We start from the raw sequence: 20,550 nt of genomic DNA on the forward strand, positions 1-20,550 counted from the left end.
CTGTGCTTCTGGCTTAGCAAAGTGAGCTTGACTAAGTGACTTGACCTTAAGTCTTCATTTTCTTATCTGTAAAGTGAGCTAAAAATGGTATCTACCTTTTAGAGTTGTCAGAATTAAAGGAGATAATCTGTGTAATACATTAAGTAAGTACACAATAAAGTTGGCTGATATTACCATATACCTTACTCCATAAAGAATATGACATACATCTTTCAGTTCAGTTCAGCTCAGTTGCTCAGTCGTGTCCAACTCTTTGCGACCCTACAACATATAATTTATGTGCAGTATTTTCAACTTTGCGACTATTTTGGTAATGATTCTTCTTTTCCTACCTGCCCTTTACCCAGTGAGCTTTCTAAAATCTGAAATTATGAAAAGTGACTATTTATCTCCGTGTTATATCTAGGGAAATCAATCCATTTAGCCATGGTTATCCTAATATTTAAGTGAACAGAATTAATAGGAAAACTTTGCCTTACATTAGTTCTCAAGTGGTATAAAGGTAAATAAAATTCTTTAAGTACTCAGACAAAAAAATAAGAATCAACATTTTATGAAAAACACCCAAACTACCAGAACTACCAGTTATAAAATAAGCAAGTCACAGATATATAATGTACAACTCAAGGATTATAGTCAATATTCTATAATCATTTTGTATGGTGTGTAGTCTATAAAAGTGTCAAAACACTCTGGTGTACACCTGAAACTGATATAATATTGTAAGTTAACTACACTTCAATACAAAAAATACTCAAGATGTAAACATAAGCCACAACAGGCTCTCAATAGAGCAGGAAGTTAACTAAGCATTTATTTTGTTATTCTCCTTTCTTCCCCTTTTGTTCACTTTCTTTCCCTAAAGTCAGAGATTCCCCTCCTAAAACCTTTCTGGTTCCCCTTTATCTCCACTGTAATACTTCTCCCAGACCTATGTTTCCCGGGCTACTCAAACACTGTGTCTCCCTAGCCCATATCAAAACATCTTCATTACATGATACATTCTTGAAGTGTGGTCCAGTTTGCCATTACATTGGAAAAAGGAAAGTCCCACTAAGATAGCTTAAAAACATTATGGTACCACCAAGCCAAAGAAAGGGACTTCCCAGTTGGCACTAGTGGTAAAGAACCCACCTCCCAATGCAGGAGACTTAAGATCACGGGTTTGATCCTTGGGTGGGAAAGATCCCCAGAAGGAGGGCATGGCAACCCACTCCAGTATTCTTGCTGGGAGAATCCCATGGACAGAAGAACCTGGTAGGCCACAGTCCATTGGGTTGCACAGAGTCAGACGTGACTGAAGCGACTTAGCACACATGCAAAGCGAAAGAAATGTTCATGAGAACAGGAAAATTTTGGTTTAACTCAAAATAATTAATTCCTATTGGTGGAATGTAGAAAATCTTTTACAGAGCTGTGGATGAGACTTTTGGAAGAAAACAAATTTTCTTAACAGATAAATCAGTCAAAGTTTCAGTGACTATACAGCCTTATGGGCAATCTTAGCCTTGATTAAACAGTCTACTTGTGTATTTATATTTGTATGGGTTTGATTGATCTTTTATAACACTTTTTTTCCACTACATGTAAAAAGAAAGTGTGTTAGTTGCTCAGTCGTGTCCAACACTTTGCAACCCCCTGAACTATAGCCCACCAGGCTCCTCTGTCCGTGGAATTATCCAGGCAAGAATACTGGAGTGGGTAGTCATTCGCTTCTCCAGGAGATCTTCCTGACCCAGGGATCAATCTCAAGTCTCCTGCATTGCAGGCAACTCTTTACCCTCTGAGCTATTAGAGAAGCATGTCTCCTCATATGTTTCACATCTTCCCCTTCTCCCATCACTTGAAAGTTGTTATGGGACACCATCTGAATAACAGCCATATTCACACACCCATGATAAACTGGACCCGAAAAGTAATTATCCTGGATTAGCACAAGTCCTCTCATACTAAAGTAGCAGCCAGATCCATGCATGCAGTTGCTCCCTGACCCTCAGTTACTCTTCACTGAAAACTTGCAGATATCTGAGTAGAGCAGTCTGTATGCTATTGGTTTAGTTTACTTACCATTTATAGACTTGCCCTCAGTTGGAAAACAGATTTATTTAGTCACTAAAAGATTCAGCCAACCTAGGTACATATTAGGCAACAATTAAATGCTTATTCACTGACTGGCAAGCAATCAACTATAAGAAAAGGGAGGTGATAGAGTCAAGTAAAAATAAATCACTGGGTTCTGGATCTGTTTTTGCTGCCGATTAGAAAACTGAACATAGAGGTTAGATGACAACAAATGTTGGCACAAATGCACATGGTACCCAGGCTCTGGGTTCCTAGTATAGTGCTTCCCGCTCTATGGTCTCTGGTCTGCGTGTCAAAGGAGAGAACGTAGGGCCATAAAACACAGTGTAAAGCTGACCTTGTAAGGTGTTATCACCAACTGTTAGAAAGACCTACCTGTCTCACGGATACTTATATTCCTTAAAATGCATTTTACTCCTCTGACTCCATGACTTTATAATGTTTATGATAGCTTCTACTCTTACAGAATTTTCATTTATGTACTTAATCATGGGGTCTCTAATTCTAAAAAAAAAATTCAAATGTATTTGTTTGCAGCTGTTCAACAAATGGACGATGAGAAAAATGCAAATGTTCTTTGGTGGCTGCTGCTAAGTCGCTTCAGTTGTGTCCGACTCTGTGCAACCCCATAGACAGCAGCCCACCAGGCTCCCCCGTCCCTGGGATTCTCCAGGCAAGAACACTGGAGTGGGTTGCCATTTCCTTCTCCAATGCATGAAAGTGAAAAGTGAAAGTGAAGTCGCTCAGTCGTGTACGACTCCTAGCGATCCCATGGACTGCAGCCTTCCAGGCTCCTCTGTCCATAGGATTTTCCAGGCAAGAGTACTGGAGTGGGGTGCCATTGCCTTCTCCGTCTTTGGTGGCAGATATTCGTATAACAGAGTCATCACCCCCAGAGTCACTCTGTTCTTTATGTAAACCAATAAATACAGTACATAAAGTGTCTAGAACAAAAGTTTCTCTGGTAATTCAAGCAAAGAATAGAAGTAGCTGTCTAATGGTATGACAGGGAATGTCAAGAGTGAGAAAACCGAGGGGATAAGGCATGAATGAAGTTTGGTGTCAATACTCAGACACTGATTGATGCTAAAGTCGGAGTCAAACAAGAGCTGGAAAACTTGAGAATGTGTTAGAAATAACTTTGGATAAAATACTAAAGTCAACCAATTTATATATTACATATTATTTATTCTTTTGCTTTCTTTTCTCTACTTTTTTTTTTAATTGTAAAATAACAATTGATTGCCTCATGTCAGAACAACACTTGGTTTAGTACTTGTCGACTCCCATCTGCTAATTTGGAATCCATGAACTTTAATATCAGGTTAATTTCATTTTAATTCATGAATAGTATATAAATCATGGATCAATTAAAAACTGATGTATGTACAATTCTTCCAGTAGGAAACAAGATTGAAGCATTTGAATAATTGAGAAAAAATACGCGTGTTAGCCTCTTGTACTCGTCAGAGAGGAAATGAGTCAGTTCGAAGCCCCTCTCTGTATGAAGGACACAATTCCCAGGACAGGGAAGCCCGTGTTTTCCAAAGAAAACAAGAAGGATCAGTCCCAGGTGTGGTCTCTGCCATACCTGACCATCGCACCATTTGCCCTTGTCAACTGCGTGCTATCTTTTCTGAACATTTTAAAAATAACTACTTAATACAAAAGATGCTTAGAAATGAAATGGAAAGAGTTAAAAGGGGCTGCAACCAAATGAGGACACCCCTCAAGCTTGGAAATTATGGGTTTGGGAAAACTGGTTTTTTGGTTTATTTGATTAACACTTTGCCACTGAGGAGAATTTCCCTTTGAGGTTTCTTATTTTGGATAGTTTTTAATGTAATTGGTTTAAGGGATACTTTACTTAAATATCTTAAAAAGAAATCTGCCACTAACTATAAAATTTTCATGTTCAGTCCAATTGACTTCAAAGTAACACAAAATGCTTATTCCCAAGCGACACCTATCAGTCTCCAGCTGTGTTCCTGATGGAGACTGACATCTGAAACCAACAATTAAAGTTACCTAATGCCAGGGCTCTTTAAAGACTAAAGGGCTTTACAGTACCCTATCAAAGCAGCTCTTAACCAACTCATACTATTATTGCTTCTATAAGTGTGCTGGGAGGATTAATTTCTTGACACTCATTTAACATTACAGGAAAAATGATTTTCAGAGCCAAAAGGTCATTCTTTGCCAAATCAGCACGTTCAACATAGGATGTTTTAATGAAAAACTGAAAGTAACCTTAAAACTTTGACTAGTTTGTATGGATTCTGTAATTCAAAATGAAGTAAATCCACCATTTTCTTGTTTTTGTGATATAGAAGTCTCAAAATTTTTGCCGCTATGACAGCTTCCAAACTCAGGAAAGGTGGTTTTAGGGAAATATAAGGAAATGTCTTAAGGATCAAGCTATATATTTTAAATTGAATTGTTGGATATCTACTATGTGCCAGGTCATGAGATAGTGCTTAAGATTATGCATTGTGGATGACTCAAAGGATTCTTGCTGAGTGTGGGAAGTGACATCTTTATGACTGCAGCTAGAATCAACATGTAACTCCTTTCACTAACCCTATATCCTTCCCTTTATGTTTCCTAGTAGATAGGCAGCCTTTTCTTCAACTTCTTTTCCCCTCTTTCCCTTGATGTTAACCCATAAGAATGAATTACCAGAGCTTCTCTGGCAGTGCAATGGTTAAGACTCAGAGCTTCCACTGAAGTGGGCACTGGTTCTATCTGTGATCAGGGAACTGTGATTTGCAAATATCTTCTCCCACTCAGTAGGTTGCCTTTTCATTTTGAAAGGCAAAGTTTAAATGATGATGGTTTCCTTCTCTGTACAGAAGCTTTTCAGTTTGATGTAGTCAGGTTTGCTTATTTTTGCTTTTATTTGCCTTGCCTTTGGCATCAGAGCCACAAAAACACTGTTAAGAGCAGTGTCAGTGAAGCTAAGATCTATGTTTTCTTCTAGGAATTTTATGGTTTCAGATCTTACATTCAAGTTTTATACCATTTCAGTTAATTTGTGTGCATGGTGTAAGGTGGTGGCAAAAATATATTTTAAATGATAGGTATTGTTTTGATATAGCAATAGCTGACTTTCAGCTTTAAAACAAAATACAATACAAAAAAGAACTTATGAGATATAGTATCAACCAAAACACTAAATGCTTCACTGGTGGCTCAGACAGTGAAGAATCCGCCTGCAATGTGGGGGACCTGGGTTCAGTCCCTGGGTTGGGAAGATCCCCTGGCAGGGGGCATGGCAACCCACTTCAGTACTCTCGCTGGAGAATCCTCATTGACAGAGGAGTCTGGCAGGCTACATACAGTCCATGGGGTTGCAAAAAGAGCTGGACACGACTGAGTGACTAAGCACAGCACAAGACATTAAATAGAGAATACACAGTGTTTTTGAAGATGATCTAGAAGGAGAAATGTTCAGTTAACTAGCTAATCTTTTAGATGATACTTGGCCATTCCAGTTTGTAAAATGTCAAGTAAACATTTTTGTTTTAAAGATGGTTGCATGAGGAACTTTGAAAGGCAAATTTCAGGATGTGGATTGCAATGCAATTGACTTTAGCAAAAAGTACCACAAACAATACCTTGAGATGTTGACTGCTAAATTATAGGTTGCAGTGCCTGAGGGAAAGCTATTGTAATTAGGTTTTTTTCCTGAAGAAACTGTTCCAAGTTCTGGTGAGACTATCACAAAGTACTTTGTTACATTTTCTACACTCTTTAGAAATTAACTCAAAATATAAGACAAATGGTGATTCTACCTTTGCTTAGAATTATAATTCATCTGCATATGGAATGAGATTATGGTTTTGGTCATTTCTTCCATAAAAAAGGTGCTACCATTGGATTTGACAAAGTCCAAACAAAAGGCAAAATGCAGTTGAGTTTTGTATGTATTCATTTCTTCATTTTATAAGAAAATCGGAATGCTTCAGTTTCCTCACAAGAAAATTCTAGAAGTCTTTTAGTAGAGGTCCATCAAGTCATGAAGTTATGAAGAATCATTTAGAAATTTTAAAATAAGGAAAGAGTCTTGTAAGAAAAGTTTTTTTAAAAGTATAGATTAACTCATATGTAGTACTGGGTTATTAATAAAAGTTGGAATGTTGGGATGAATTTTTGTTTGCTAGACAATCTCAAATATCAGGTTACATATAAATTTTTAAAGCAAGAAGAAAACTATAGACATTCACTTTCTAACTGGTATACAGTGTTTGAAAGTACAAAATTTCATAAGTATTGAGATGAATAACCCTTTATTAGTTTCAATGTGAAAAAATTATTCATCACTACTTTAACAGAAATGCTAATGGCATTAAAATAACAGAGTTGTTGTTTAATGATTTGAGGGATCTAAAGGAAGTACATATTGAAAAAATGAAGAGACAAAACATTGTAATTTATGTATGATCAAGACTGGCACCAAAGACACAATTTGTAGACTCTATAACAAGCAGTAACGTGAAGCTAGGAGTTAAACTAGCTAGTTACTCATGGTATACAGACCACTGTGGCCATGAGACGCTGTTTCATATAAGCACACACTTCAAAGTTAAAAAGAAATGAAAAGGGAACTAAAGCAAGTTGTTGTTTGTTTTGAAATACAACCCTCAATGAGGCATTGTTTGCACATTGAACTAAATGCATAAACAATGCTGTTGTGGGTTTAATTTGTGAAATAAGTGTGAGCCTTGATGAGCTGTGATGTTTGCTATTTAGAAATAGAAAAGTTTTAATTTTCCATATTTATCTGAGGATTGACACAAAATATGTAGACTCCCCAAATTAACTTAAAGTTTGAGGTTTTTCTCAACAAGAATTTAAATGATAGCATAAGAGTAATTGTTTTATGAAGTTTTATGACAAAATATCCAATAAACATATTTTTAAATGCTCTGATTTTAAAAACATGAATGAAATACTTTCAGTTGACAATAGGTACCTAAATCCATGCTTGGTTGTGTCCTCAGCCTACATGGCAGTCCTGGTGTATTGTACCTGCATTATTGTTCATTTTTATTTTTTTTAACTTTTTATTTTGTATTGGGGTATAGCAGATTAACAACGTAATAGTTTCCGGTAACAGTGAGAGGACTCAGCCATACGTATACATATACATATACATTCTCCCCCAAACTCCCCTCCCATCAAGGCTGCCACATAACATTGAGCAGAATCCTATGTTCTATACAGTAAGTCCTTGTTGGTTATCCATTTTAAATATTATACTTCATTTTTACTTTGACAGTCTTTTTAAGTTAAACATCACAGCATTGTGTTCAAACTGCATTAGCATTGTTTTGAGGAAAGTTACATAATATTAGTATTGATAGAATATTCACCTTATCAAACAAACATCTTTGAATTTTGATACTAAGAATAAAGCTGTAAATGCAAGACTCGCTTTCTTTAAAAGTAATTAATATAAAACTTAAAAAGCAATGTTATATACATACACATTGGAGAAGGCAATGGCACCCCACTCCAGCACTCTTGCCTGGAAAATGTCATGGGCGGGGGAGCCTGGTGGGCTGCAGTCCATGGAGTCGCTAAGAGTCGGACAAGACTCAGCGACTTCACTTTCACTTTTCAGTTTCATGCATTGGAGAAGGAAATGGCAACCCACTCCAGTGTTCTTGCCTGGAGAATCCCAGGGATGGGGGAGCCTTGTGGGCTGCCGTCTATGGGGTCACACAGAGTCGGACACGACTGAAGCGACTTAGCAGCAGCAGCAGCATACATACACATGACATTCATGGTTTGTTCTTATTGCCATCTATAACTTGCCTTTGAATTGACATCCAGTTTCTACAGGGAGTGTTAGCAAAATTAGTAAATTCATGCATGCTTGATTCCTGAAATCTGATAACCATGGTAAATGGATCTCATTCATTCTCCCTTTGTAATAATATTCTGAATTCTATACAACAGGAAACCTACACTAAAGAATTGTTTTATCAGTTTCCAATTTTAGCCAGCAAATATAAAGTGCTGTGGGCTTCTCTGGTGGCTCAATGGTAAAGAAGCCACGTGCAATGCAGGAGGCACAGATTCTATCTCTGGGTCAGGAAACACCCCTGGAGAAGAAAATGGCAAGCCACTCCAATATTCTTGCCTGAGAAGTTTCATGGACAGAGGAACCTGCTTGTCTACTGGCATGGCGTTGCAAAAGTGTTGAACTTGACTTAGCAACTAAACAGTATCAGCAACAATAAAGTGCTGCATAGAATACATTAAAAAAAAAAAACAGTAAGAAAAAAAGGAGGGCATAATAAGGATGAGTCTTGACATTTCTGTTACTTCTTAATCGGTTGCATATTTTTATAGAAAATTATATTTAGAGTTCCTATTAAAATTTGTCATCTTCAGTTATAATATGCACAATGTGATGTGCTCAGAAACTTCAACCAGCATGAGAAGAGTTTAGAAACCTGTATTCTACTTCCTTTTCCCCAACAATTAATGAGCAAATCACTGAAATTTTCTGCAATTAGTGTTCTGCAGCTATCAATGAGAAGTTTGAGGCAGATTACAATCAAACCTATTTACGCCTTATAAAATCAGTTATTCTTTGACAATAATTGTCTTGATTATCTTACTGTTATTGAAAAAAGAAAATAAATTTTTATCTGAAGTTCTTTGGTGGGTTGCTGACAATGGTTGAGTAAGCAAGTTAGAGAAACAGTGGAAGGAATTACTCAGGAATGAATATTTTAAAAATGCAAGATTCCTAAAACTCTAACCCTGGATACACTTTGATTTTGTTGTCATTCAGTCACTCAGTCATGTTCAACTCTTTGCAGCCCCATGAACTGCAGCACGCCAGGCTTCCCTGTCCTTCACTTTCTCAACACAGTCGTGTCCAACTCTTAGCAACCCCATGGACTGCAGCCTACCAGGCTCCTCCGTCCATGGGATTCTTCAGGCAAGAGTACTGGAGTGGGGTGCCATTGCCTTCTCCGTTTACTCTATGCAGACTATTTATATCACCATATAATTGATTTTCCCAATTGCTTTTAATTTTAATTATCGAAGTGACCTTGGCCCTACTTTTTGTTATGTAGTCATTCAAAATAGTAAGAGCATTTTTAAAAGCTCCTTATTTACAGGCAGTTTATGTGACTAAAATATGATTAGAAAATAATTAAAAGCATATGAAATAGAAGAAAAATAGGATAGGGCTTAAATGGTGTAGAGTTGAGGCTAGTACAAAAAGGCAAACTACAGTAGCTGATCCCATTACAAGAGAAAAGGGTTAGTTGCTCAGTCTCGTAGGACTCTTTTGGAGCACCTGCACTGTCTTCCCCAGCTACAATATATATATTTTTAAGACACAAGTAACCTTACCATTGAGAATAGGCCAGTGGAAGGAGTCATTACATCTACTTAGTAGGCTCTTGTTGAGAATTAGTATGTGACATAACACACTGTCTTTACTGTGAAGACAAGCCTTAGTGTCATCAGAATTATATTCTCTATATCTATATCTATATTTTCATGGCACTGAGAATTGGATAGCTAATCAAGTTTCTCTTTTTGACTCACTGCTAAAAATTTTAGAACCACATTTGGGATTTACCTGTTGGCAAGGGTGTAAGCTGGGGGCTCTCCCAGTGACTCAGATGATAAAGAGTCTGCCTGCAATAGGGAGACCCAGGTTTGATCCCTGGATCGGGAAGATCCCCTGCAGAAGGAAATGGCAACCCACTCCAGTATTCTTGCCTGGAGAATCCCATGGATAGAGGAGCCTGGTGGGTGACAGTTGTTGTTCAGTCACTAAGTCGTGTCTGACTCTTTGCGACCCCAAGCACACCAGGCTTTCCTGTCCTTTAAGGTCTCCCAAAGTTTGCTCAAACTCATATCTATTGAGTCAGGGATGCCATCCAACCATCTATCCTCTGTTGCCCTCTTCTCCTCTTGCCCTCAATCTTTCCTGCTGCTGCTGCTAAGTCGCTTCAGTCGTGTCTGACTCTGTGCAACCCCACAGACGGCAGCCCACCAGGCTCTCCCGTCCCTGGGATTCTCCAGGCAAGAACACTGGAGTGGGTTGCCATTTCTTTCTCCAATGCATGAAAGTGAAAAGTGAAAGTGAAGTCGCTCAGTCGTGTCCGACTCTAGCGATCCCATGGACTACAGGCTACCAGGCTCCTCCATCCAAGGGATTTTCCAGGCAAAATACTGGAGTGGGGTGCCATTGCCTTCTCCGCAATCTTTCCTAGGATGCCCTATTTTCTCCTCTAGACTGAAACTTCCTGGAGGACAGGGACTCTGCCTGGTCCATCTCTGTCTCTCCTTAGATTAACTGAGTGTTTGTGAAGGCTAAGAACAGATGCTGAGAACATCCACATTTAAGTGGCCGAGGGGATTCAAGGAAAAGATTAACAAAGAGTGATCAGAGAGGTGGAGGTGACTGAATCCAGAGCAGCCAACAAAAGCCAAGGGAGAAGAAAGTTCCAATGAAAAGCTTGTCAGTGGGACCAATCACGAAACAACAGGTTCTCAAATAGGAAAACTAAGGAAAGGATTTGACAGTGAAAGAAGAGCATTTTAGAATTTTATATCCTGAAACCCAAGATGAATGCTAAGCAATGCCACTGTCCCTTGAATTTCCTGAGTGGCCTTAGTTCTGGCAGTTATGAACATTTCTTTTAACAATAAGGCCATTTGGGGAAAAAATTAAGTGTTTATGGACTATTTTTTTATTCAAAATTGAAATAGCTTCTTCAGTGGCTCCTATGCAGACAAAAGGTCAATTCATGTAAATTGGACTGCCTTTTATTTGAAAGGAAAGGACTTCCCAGTTGGCGCTAGTTGTAAAGAATCTACCTATCAGTGCAGGAGATGTAAAGTGATCTGGGCTTGATCCCTGGGTCAGGAGGATCCCCTGGAGGAGGGCATGGCAACCCATTCCAGTATTCTTGCCTGGAGAATCCCTTGGACAGAGGAGCCTGTCTGTCTATAGTCCATAGATGCACAAAGAGTCAGACATGACTGAAGCAACTAAACAAGCACACACAAGAAGAAGGCTACAGGGCTTTCAGAACTCAAAAATTCAGATGAGGCAGAACAGAGAAGCACCAGAATAAAGGCCTCCCTAAGGTGCACTACTCATTTCATCTTCAAATCAAGGTTTGTGGGCTCATCCTTTCATTTCAGATGGGGTAGCTCTGGCTCCCTTGAAGTTAAAAACAAGCTAGCAGGGGCACTGCGGCTAAATCAGTTCATTTAGTTCAGTGCAATAGTAATGAACCCTTATTATTTCCCCAGCACTACACAGGCACTGAGAAAGGCGATTATTCTGAATCCTTCCCCTCCTTCCTTTTTCTAACCCAGCCCTCCCTCATCTGTAGACATAAAGCTTCCTGTCTCAGTGGGTTGTCCTCAGGCTCACCTCCTGAGCCATATGCCCCAATCTCTGTTTTTTTTAAACCCATAGGCTGCTTTGGAAATTCTATCATGAAGCTGGGGTGGTTCATCACAGGTCCTGAACCATAGGATACACAAAGAACACTTTATCCCTACTAATTTGGAATAGTAAAATGCAGAATACAAAAGAGGGACTTGGTTTGGGCTTAGGGAGTATATCAAATTTCCCAAAGGGGATCCTACAAGAGTTAGATTAAAATACACAAATTAAACTTACAGGAGGAAAGTCTTCATCACACTGAATGTCCTCTGTTATAATGAAGTCAGGTTATCAACTGGAGAATGTGTTCATTTTTCATTTAAGCATCTAATTGTTTTTAGCAACTGTTTATCAAGTTCTAGATACAAGGTGCTGTTCATGGAAAACAAAGGAAGATGCAAGATTCTTCTCCTGATGAGCAGGAAAGAACCTAGAGAAGGGGGAATGCTGATGATGACAGAAGAGGCAGTTGAGGAATCCAGCTTGGGGAGGCAGCTATGATAAAGAAATGAAAGAATAGATGGGGAGACATTGCCAATGCAAAATAACCTTGTCCTCTTGACTTAGTGTTTATGAAACGAAAGAAAGCGAGGTGAAGAAGCATTAACAAAGGTGGTGATAAAGTTCATTCAAGAAGAGAAGCTGGTGGGAGAAGTTGGGGGGAGTCGCTGAGCTGATGCGTTCACCTTGGAGTGTGTCCGGCTTGAGATGTCAACATGACCTACAGTGAGGCTTCCCGTGCGTGCTAAGTTGCTTCAGTCCTGTCTGACCCTGAAAACTATGGACTGTAGCTCACCAGGCTCCTCTGTCCATGGAATTCCCCAGGCAAGAATACTGCAGTGGGTTGCCATTTCCTTCTCCAGGGGATCTTCCCAACCCAGGGATAAAACCCGTATCTCTTATGACTTCCGCATTGGCAGGCGGGTTCTGCATAGTGCCACCTGGGAGTGAGACTTCCCAGACTTCTGAAAAGGAGATTAGTAAAAGGATGTGGGTAAAAATCAAATTTATAGGATTTACCACGAGTTTGAGCAAACTCCAGGAGATAGTGAAGGACAGGGAAGCCTGGCATGCTGCTGTTCATGGGATCATAGAGAGTTGAACACAACTTAGCGATTGAACAACAGCAAGCAGGTGCACTTAGTCCTGACTAATATTTTTGAGAAGGTTGGTGGAAGAATAAATAAGATGAACAGAACAGTCATTTTAATTGATGTTGGAGTTGGTGCTGAGAATACATACCAAAAATTGAAAAACATTGTATAAATAGTTTCTAAATGTGCTATAAAATATAGTGGAAGGAATGGACATTATAAAGCTTTTGGTATAGTTTTCAGTGGTGTTATAATAGTTTCACTCAAAAATATTCAGTTTAAATGGATTTCTGCAATTTAGCAATCTTCCTAACTTTGTGATTTTATAAAATGAATGGATACTGGAATTGACTATGCCAAATACATTACTTTAAAATTGTCAAATCAGTTTATTTGCCATCTGTAATCTTCCTCCTTCCACCAATCATTGAATTGTGCATTTGGAGACTTTCAGATTATAATCAGTGGACATTTTTCACAGGCAGATGTGTATCATAAGACTATATGATGAAGCTGCTGCTGCTGCTAAGTCGCTTCAGTCGTTTCCAATTCTGTGCGACCCTATAGACGGCAGCCCACCAGGCTCCCGCTTCCCTGGGACTCTCTGGGCAAGAACACTGGAGTGGGTTGCCATTTCCTTCTCCAATGCATGAAAGTGAAAAGTGAAAGTGAAGTCGCTCAGCCATGTCCGACTCTTAGCAACCCCATGGACTGCAGCCTACCAGGCTCCTCTGTCCATCGGATTTTCCAGGCAAGAGGACTGGAGTGGGGTGCCATTGCCTTCTCCGATATGATGAAGAGTTGTATGCAAAAAGAAATTGACTGGACATTTCCTATTTTGAGATGTAGGTATTGATAAGCCAATGAAATCAAAAGCACAATGAAGTAATCTTACTCATATTTTGACTTCTACTATCATTTAAAACTGGGTGTTTGAAGTACTGGAGAAGAAATCAGGTTGTTAGAGTTTGCTAAAAGAAACACTGTGTGAGGTGAAATTGAGGAAAAAAACATTACACTAAGTTCGTCAGAATATGGAAGTCGCAGAGCTCCTGGGAATTTGCCCGGAAGTCAGAACATAATGCCACAAGAGAAAAAATAAATGTAGGATTCATTGTGCTATGTTAATGAGACCACACCTGTAATAACTCATTCAGTGTGGGATTCGTCTAATGAAAATGAACATCCAGGAAACTGGAAATAGTTCAGAGACAAGCAATAAGGATGATTAAGGGCTTGGAGAGACTGAACTGAAACCAGATTAAAAGGCCTTACATTTGTTTAACGTGGCTAACAGATGACTAAAAGTGGGCATGATATCTGTTTATAAACAGCTGAAGGTTGGGTGTAAACATGAAAGATAGAGTAAGATTGCATAATATGGTACTAAAAGGATTGACTTGAGAAAAAATTTCAAGAGAGAATTGAAAAGTAAATATAATGAAGCTGTCTCCCAGAGAGTGTGCGTTTCCTTTTCTTTAGAGACTCAGCCAAGAATGAGGAAGTTTAGCAGAGAGCCCAGCACAAGAGAACGACCCGACAGGTCCCCTGCAGATCCAATTTCCTCACTTTCACAAACCAGTAGAAAACCTTTTTAAGCTTGATCTGTTTGCACAAAATTACTCAGAAAATGTGTTTATTTATAGATTTTAGAAAACCAGAAGCACAGAACTTTAGACTTCTGGGCAATCATGTTTTATCTTTATTTGTTCTGTTATTGGCAAAGTAGTAGAGAAAACAGTGTTAAATCTAGTTCATGATTGTTGTTGTTTAGTCGCTAAGTCTTACTGGACTCTTTTGAGACCCGTGGACTGTAGCCCACCAGCCTCCTCTGTCCATGGGATTTTCCAGGCAAGAATACTGGAGTGGGTTGCCATTTCCTTCTCCAGGGGATCTTCCTGACCTAGGGATAGAACCTGTGTCTTCTGTGTCTCCTGCATTGGCAGGCAGATTCTTTACCACTGAACCACCAGGGGGAAGTTCACTCTCCCCAAGCTCAAAGGATTTGGCTTAGAATGTACAAGACAATTACCAAATGACTTTGTTTTTTTAAGAATTGGGTATACTTCCAGCTGGACTTTAAATGTACCAAAAATGAGTAATTTAAGAGATCTATTCTGGAATTATTTCTACAAGCATCCAGTCTTCTGTCTTCTGTTTTGGTGACTGAAAGCAGGCAGGACCCTGTTGGGCCCTCTGAGGTACAAATCCTTTCTACGTCCCCTGTTTCTTATTTGTGGGAATTAGGCTTCATTCAGTCTCCTAAGACCTTTCCTGGATTTCAAACCATGACCCTTCTCCTTGTTTGGCCCTGGAATAAACCTTTCTGTACTCCAAACTCTGGTGTTTCAGTTAGTTTGGTGTCTGGCACATGAACTTGTGTTCAGTGTCTTATTCCATTTTCTAGCATAACGTTTGTCCTTACTAAAGTGATGGAATGGTTTCCCCTTAAGGTTACTTTAAAATAAAATAAAGTTTTGGACTATGAGCTCATAGAGGGCTTTGTTTTTTTAATTTGACTTGCTCGCAAACAAATGCCAGAACAGTGCCATACACACTTTAAAAATTAATAATAGATGATAACCGCAGGAAGGGTTGGTTAAAGGACTTTCTAATAAGTGAATCTTTTATTTCCACCAGTTTTCACTATAAAGTCATCTTTATTTTTCTCCCCCCACAACAAATATCCTTTTTCAGATGAAGTTATACATTCAAGGATATTCTCAATTCCTGATTCATGTCATATCAAACCTTCTAGTGTTTCTGAATCACTTCTGGACTTTTCCAGCAGATTTCAGACTTCAAAATTTTCCTCCCTGCATGTCATTTTAGGCTGTTTGAGCTTCTCCCCAATGATCTATCTTCCTCTCCTCACTGCCTTGTAGAACTCTGTTGGGTGCAGTACCAGACTGCACCAATAGATGCTGCCACTTCAGTTGGAAAGTTTCTTTTTCAGTGGCTAAGCTTTAAGATTGTTGAAGGGCGATTCGGAAGGTAACTGCTATTATCTTCCTTGAAAGTAATTTGGTTTTTAATTGTGGATTTATAAATTGTTTGCATTTTACAAGTAAGATATTAAGAAAAATAATAAAAATTAAATTAATTTTCAAAAGACACTTCAATTTCAGATACTTCAAGTATATATTAGGCATGGAAATAATTTACTAATACAATAATTTTAAATGTAATAGCTAAAAAAAGTTTGGACTCAACATTTCTCTACAGTGATGGAAAAGGAAGGCTAGAAAATACGTTTTGGAAAGCCCAAGGGACCCAAGGAGTGTAAATCTTTAAACCAGTGTTTCTCAAACTGGTGTCAGATAATTTTAGGTGGTACAAGATAATTTTTTTTTTAAGATAATTTTTATTTCTGTAAAAATGACTCATTTGCAAGGTCATCCTCTATTCATGGAAAATTATATTGATTTTCCATTTATGATAATGATAAAAAGTTTCCTTTATCATATATAATTATATAATAAAAACAGCTTAAAGAATAATATTGAGTCAACAGTATTAAAGGTGATATGGCAATAATTATAAAAGTTACATTTAGTAGAAATGCTGGAAATAATGCCTTGTCTAAATATGCAATACACTTTTGCCTATACAACTTTAAAATTCTTAAATCTCTTGTGCTCAACTTATTTCAAAGGTGGACTGAAACGTGAGATTTTATATTACTCCTGATGACATCTATGTAATATACATAAATGAATTTGAAAGTACTAATAAGAAGTTAACTAATAGTGTGATATAATTCTAGTTTTTCTGAGGGAGGGTAACTTCTGTAAAACGTATTCTTATGTAGATTATAAAAAATTATGTGGGAGCAAAGTAACTTGAAAGCAAGATCAGTATTGCTGAAAATATGATTTTAGGAGTGAGTAAAGCAACATGCTGAAAACCTGTCTCTGTGTGAACATGCTGTACTAAAGTATGAATTTTTATTTTATCCAAATTATGCATCTTCTCACTTTTATTTAGGTCAAACTAACACATAATGTTTCATACAAAAATGAAATGTAAAAATCTGTGGCCTTAGGAGGAGAGTAGTACATTCAGCCTTGTACTTAATTTTTACATGATAATTACTATAGTTGCTGAGCATTCCTAGACAGTGAATGGTTGACAAAACATTTAAATTGCATATTTTGCCTGTAGCATATAAACTGTACTAAAATAATTACTATTTTTCCTCACTACTACCATACTAATAATAGCATGACAGTGGCTAGGAGTGGCCTTTGCGGTTACACAGAGGCTGGTTTGAATCTTAGGTCTGCCGTTTATTAGGAAGTTGCTAAAAATTCTGAGCCCTTATTTCTTCACCTGTAAAATGAGGAAATTAAGACTTGCAAAGTTAATTGAATCTACCCATGGATATTTCCCTCTTAAGTGTATAGGAGGTGGCATCCTCTTCAGGCCAAAATGTGCTCTTATCTGGATCATGGTTCAAATCCCCTTTGAGCCAAACCCACTGCCAAAAGCCCTTCTACCTTGAGAACCAGAAAAGGAAACAAGCCTGGCAGTGCCTAAGTCCTCCAAAATAAATCTGCAGGAAAGAACACCCAGTGAGTGATGAGTGCAGCAATGAGTACATTTATCAGTTTAAATTTACAACTTCACCTTTCCCATTGCCTATTAATTATTGTACATAATTCCCCACTGATCAAAAAATAAGTTGATTGCTTTTGAACTCGATGGTGTCCGTGTCCATTGCTTGAGACTCAGGTGAAGCAGAGGGTGAAATTTTTTCCTGAACTTTGTGCAAAATATAATTCGGTTGATAATATATCGAAACTAAATTTTCTTTGGGTGTCATTCCTACTAGTTTACTTGTAAGCTCTGGGGTCATGGCTCAGGCAGTTTGAAGGGCTGCTTGTTGAATATTAGACTTTGTGTTTATAGAGACTACTGGATTTATCTTTGGGAACATTCCTTGGGTTTCTTTTGGCCTCACTTTCCTTATCTCTTATACAGGATTAAATAACCACCATAGAGATGTGAAAATTATATGAACTCACGTGTACCATACGTGACCAGTGCAATGACTGCCACTCAGTAAATTCTCAACAAATCAAAACACTTTTAATCAATGTGACAACTAAAGATGTTCCTAACCTTGACAATAGGTTTTAACGAAGAGGTGATGAAATGGATGCAAAATTTATGTACTGTTGCTTGTCAACTTCACTCAGATCTCGGGTTGTGATCTCCACATGAGTGCATATAGAATATTAGATCCTACGTGGGTGTATCTTGCATGCGCAGAAGGCTTACGCAGGAAATGTCGCTTCAGCAATGTGCCTGGGGAGGCTCTGACGCTGTCTTGGAAGTCGGTCGTCGCAGCCTGACCTTTGGGCATCTGGGAGGGATGCCTACCTGCGCCCAGCGCTGGACGGGGGCCCAGGCCCTTTCCAGCACAGCCTATCCCCACGCTGCTCACTCTTCGTGCCTCGCATACATCTTCACGGAAAGGAGTATTTCCTCCGTTCAGAGAAAGTTCCCCAGTCCGACGTGGGGTGTTTTGTACTTTACATAGTTCGAAGTAGGCGAAGAAGTTCCTTCTCTCTTCTCCCTGGGGGTAAGTGGAAAGGAGTCCCGCTGGGCGCCCGAAGTCGTCCACACCGGGAATCGGGTAGCGACCGAGTTAGAGACAACTGGGGTGGGGGGGGGGGTTGCTGCCGGGCAGAAGCAGGTGGGCACAGACTGCGGTTCCCCGGTCCGGGGAGGGGACTGCGACCGCGGGTCCCTCCCCTCCGCCCGGAGGTGGCTGCGGCCGGCGCCCGGCCAGTGGGGGCGGGGTGGGGGCGGCGCGGAGGGCGCGGAGATTACCGCGGCGCCACCGGGGACGCCCAGGGCCCCAGAGTGGTGCCCACGCGGGATCGCGAGCGATGACAACAGGCCATCGCCCGAGGTCGAATAAAAAGGAGTCGCTTTCCCGTGTGCCGCCGCCCCGCCACAGCCTGACCCCGGGGTGGGGGGGTGCCCCCGGCGGCCTCCAGTGGCCGCGGGCGCCGGCGTCCCCCGCCCCCACCCCGCGCGCAAGTACGAGGCTGCCCGCCGTGCGGCGCACGCTCCGCCGCTCCCGGCTTCCGCGCAAAACTTCGAGCCTGGCCGCGTGAAGCTGTCGCTCCCGCTTCGGAGCGGGAGAGAGCCTGCAGAAAAGCCTGGCCGTGAGGACCTCGGTGGCTGGGCGCGCGCTCTCTTTTTCTTTTCTTCTCCTTTTTTTTTTTTCCTGTCGCCATTGGGAGTTTTGGCTCCTCTCCTTTCCTCCTCCCCCTCGTAGCCGCTTCTCCCCCCGCCCCGTCTCTCCCCCACTGGTGTACGCTATTTGTTGAAGGTGGGGGGGGGGTGGCCGAAGGGGATGTCCTCTTTTCACCAGAGGCACAGCGTGAAGGCGAAACTTCAACACTGGAAGGAAAGAGAATAAATACGTAAATACGGACGCACAGATCTGTTGCTGGGGGAGACACTTGAACTTTGGGATCCTGAGACGGTCTGGGCGGCAGGAGGTGAGTGCTTCTTATTCCGACCCTCTATCCCGGGGTCCGCATTTCAGGGATCCCGCAAACTCTCCAGGGAGAGTGCGCGCGGCTGCGCCGGGGCGATGCGCGCTCTGCGGGAAGGTGTGTGGGCGCCCGGGTCCCCGCGGTCGCGCCATTGCTGAGTACCCCCAGCCCGGGCTGGGGCCCGGGCTGCTCGGAGTGCCTTGGTGTGTTCTGCCTTGGAGGACGCCCTGGAGCCCCGAGGGTCCCTGCAGAGCCTTTTTGTGCCTCGCGGAGCCCTCGCGGAACAGGGTGCGCAGCTCCATACCTGCACTCTATTCCCGCCTCTCAGAGGTGCGCGCTCCTGGGTCTCCCCTGCTTCCTTCTTGTGACATTTGTTACTTTGCCTAGTAGCCCCTAGATGTGCCAGTTGCAAGGATGCTGACCCAGGTCCCATAGAGGGCCCCAGGCGCCTGGGGTTTTCGCGGTGCTGGGTGCGTGTGTACGTTTAATGCTTGTGTTCTAAGCTCAAGGCACCAACCGGGCTGTTGGGCTGCGGCCGTCCCCCTTTCATAGTTTTTATGTGGCGTGGGCCGGATGTCTCTTGCCGTTTCCCAGGGTCGGTGAAACGAGAGGCGCCTTTTCAGAGGACACGCGTTCATTGGCCCGGGACGCAGATGCCGTAAGGAATCCTAACTTCTCCAAACGGAAGGACCTGACCCGGGTCGGGGGTAGCGGGTTTTCTCCTTAAAAAACCTGCAGTGTCTGGGGTGGCTGTGGGGCTTGAAAGGGCTCGATGCTTTAGCGTCGTTAAGCGAGATTTGGAAAGAGATCGTGTGTGTGCTTGTTTTATTTTGCGCCGCACAACAGCCAGAACTTTCGTTAGTAGCACTTGAAAGATGTCTCTTTCTTTCGTAAACAGTATTCGGAACAGCTTGGAGCAATTAGAGAATTTGCCGACCTAGTGCCACGGCTGAGCGGTGGCGAAACCAGAGAGCACGGTTTAATTTTTGTGATCCCTTTTCTAGTTGGGGTGGCAGCGTCTCCCCTCTCCACCACCTCTGTTTCTCCTGCTCTTGAAAGCTAACGGGGTTTGTGTTAGACGTGAGTGAGTGTGTGGGAGGATGTCGTTTGGAGCGCGTTTTTCTCTCCTCGCCACCGGCGTCTGTCCTCTGCACTGTCCAGCCGGCAGTCATTCATGAGTCCTCATCCGAGGGCAGTGGAGGAAGGTGCAGGTCCCTCGGCCCTTTCTGCCAAGGTGGAGAATAGTGACGGGGCGTGTGTTTTGGTTTCAGAGCAGTTCCACGTGGAGCACCTCCGTGTGCGTGTATGTTGTGTACTTGATCTGTGAGGAGGTAACAGGAGGCTCGTGTTCAAACCCAGTGGGCCGTTGGCCATTAATTTGCTTTCCTGGCTGTCATTACAGACACTTCCAAAATCTGAT

At 41.2% G+C, this 20,550-nt stretch overlaps 1 protein-coding gene across 44 annotated transcripts in view; it reads left to right on the top strand.

Moving 5' to 3' along the window:
- EYA4 (EYA transcriptional coactivator and phosphatase 4) overlaps positions 1-20,550 on the top strand; it is a 365,804-nt gene that overhangs the window by 26,463 nt on the left and 318,791 nt on the right. For 13 of the 44 annotated variants that reach the window (XM_086317914.1, XM_086317906.1, XM_086317925.1 and 10 more), the window contains exon 1: positions 18,650-19,133. The exons of 13 other annotated variants lie outside the window; for them this stretch is intronic. The gene's annotated coding sequence lies outside the window, so the exon portion shown is untranslated. Of the gene's footprint in view, positions 1-17,598; positions 18,203-18,571; positions 19,134-20,550 lie in introns of those variants that run through there. 18 more of the 44 variants (XM_086317910.1, XM_086317924.1, XM_086317920.1 and 15 more) reach the window with 7 other exon arrangements.

This window comes from Bos grunniens, chromosome 9, assembly GCF_055505025.1.
Source record: "Bos grunniens cultivar Pamir isolate PY7600 chromosome 9, Bosgru_T2T1.0, whole genome shotgun sequence".
Lineage (NCBI taxonomy): Eukaryota > Metazoa > Chordata > Mammalia > Artiodactyla > Bovidae > Bos > Bos grunniens.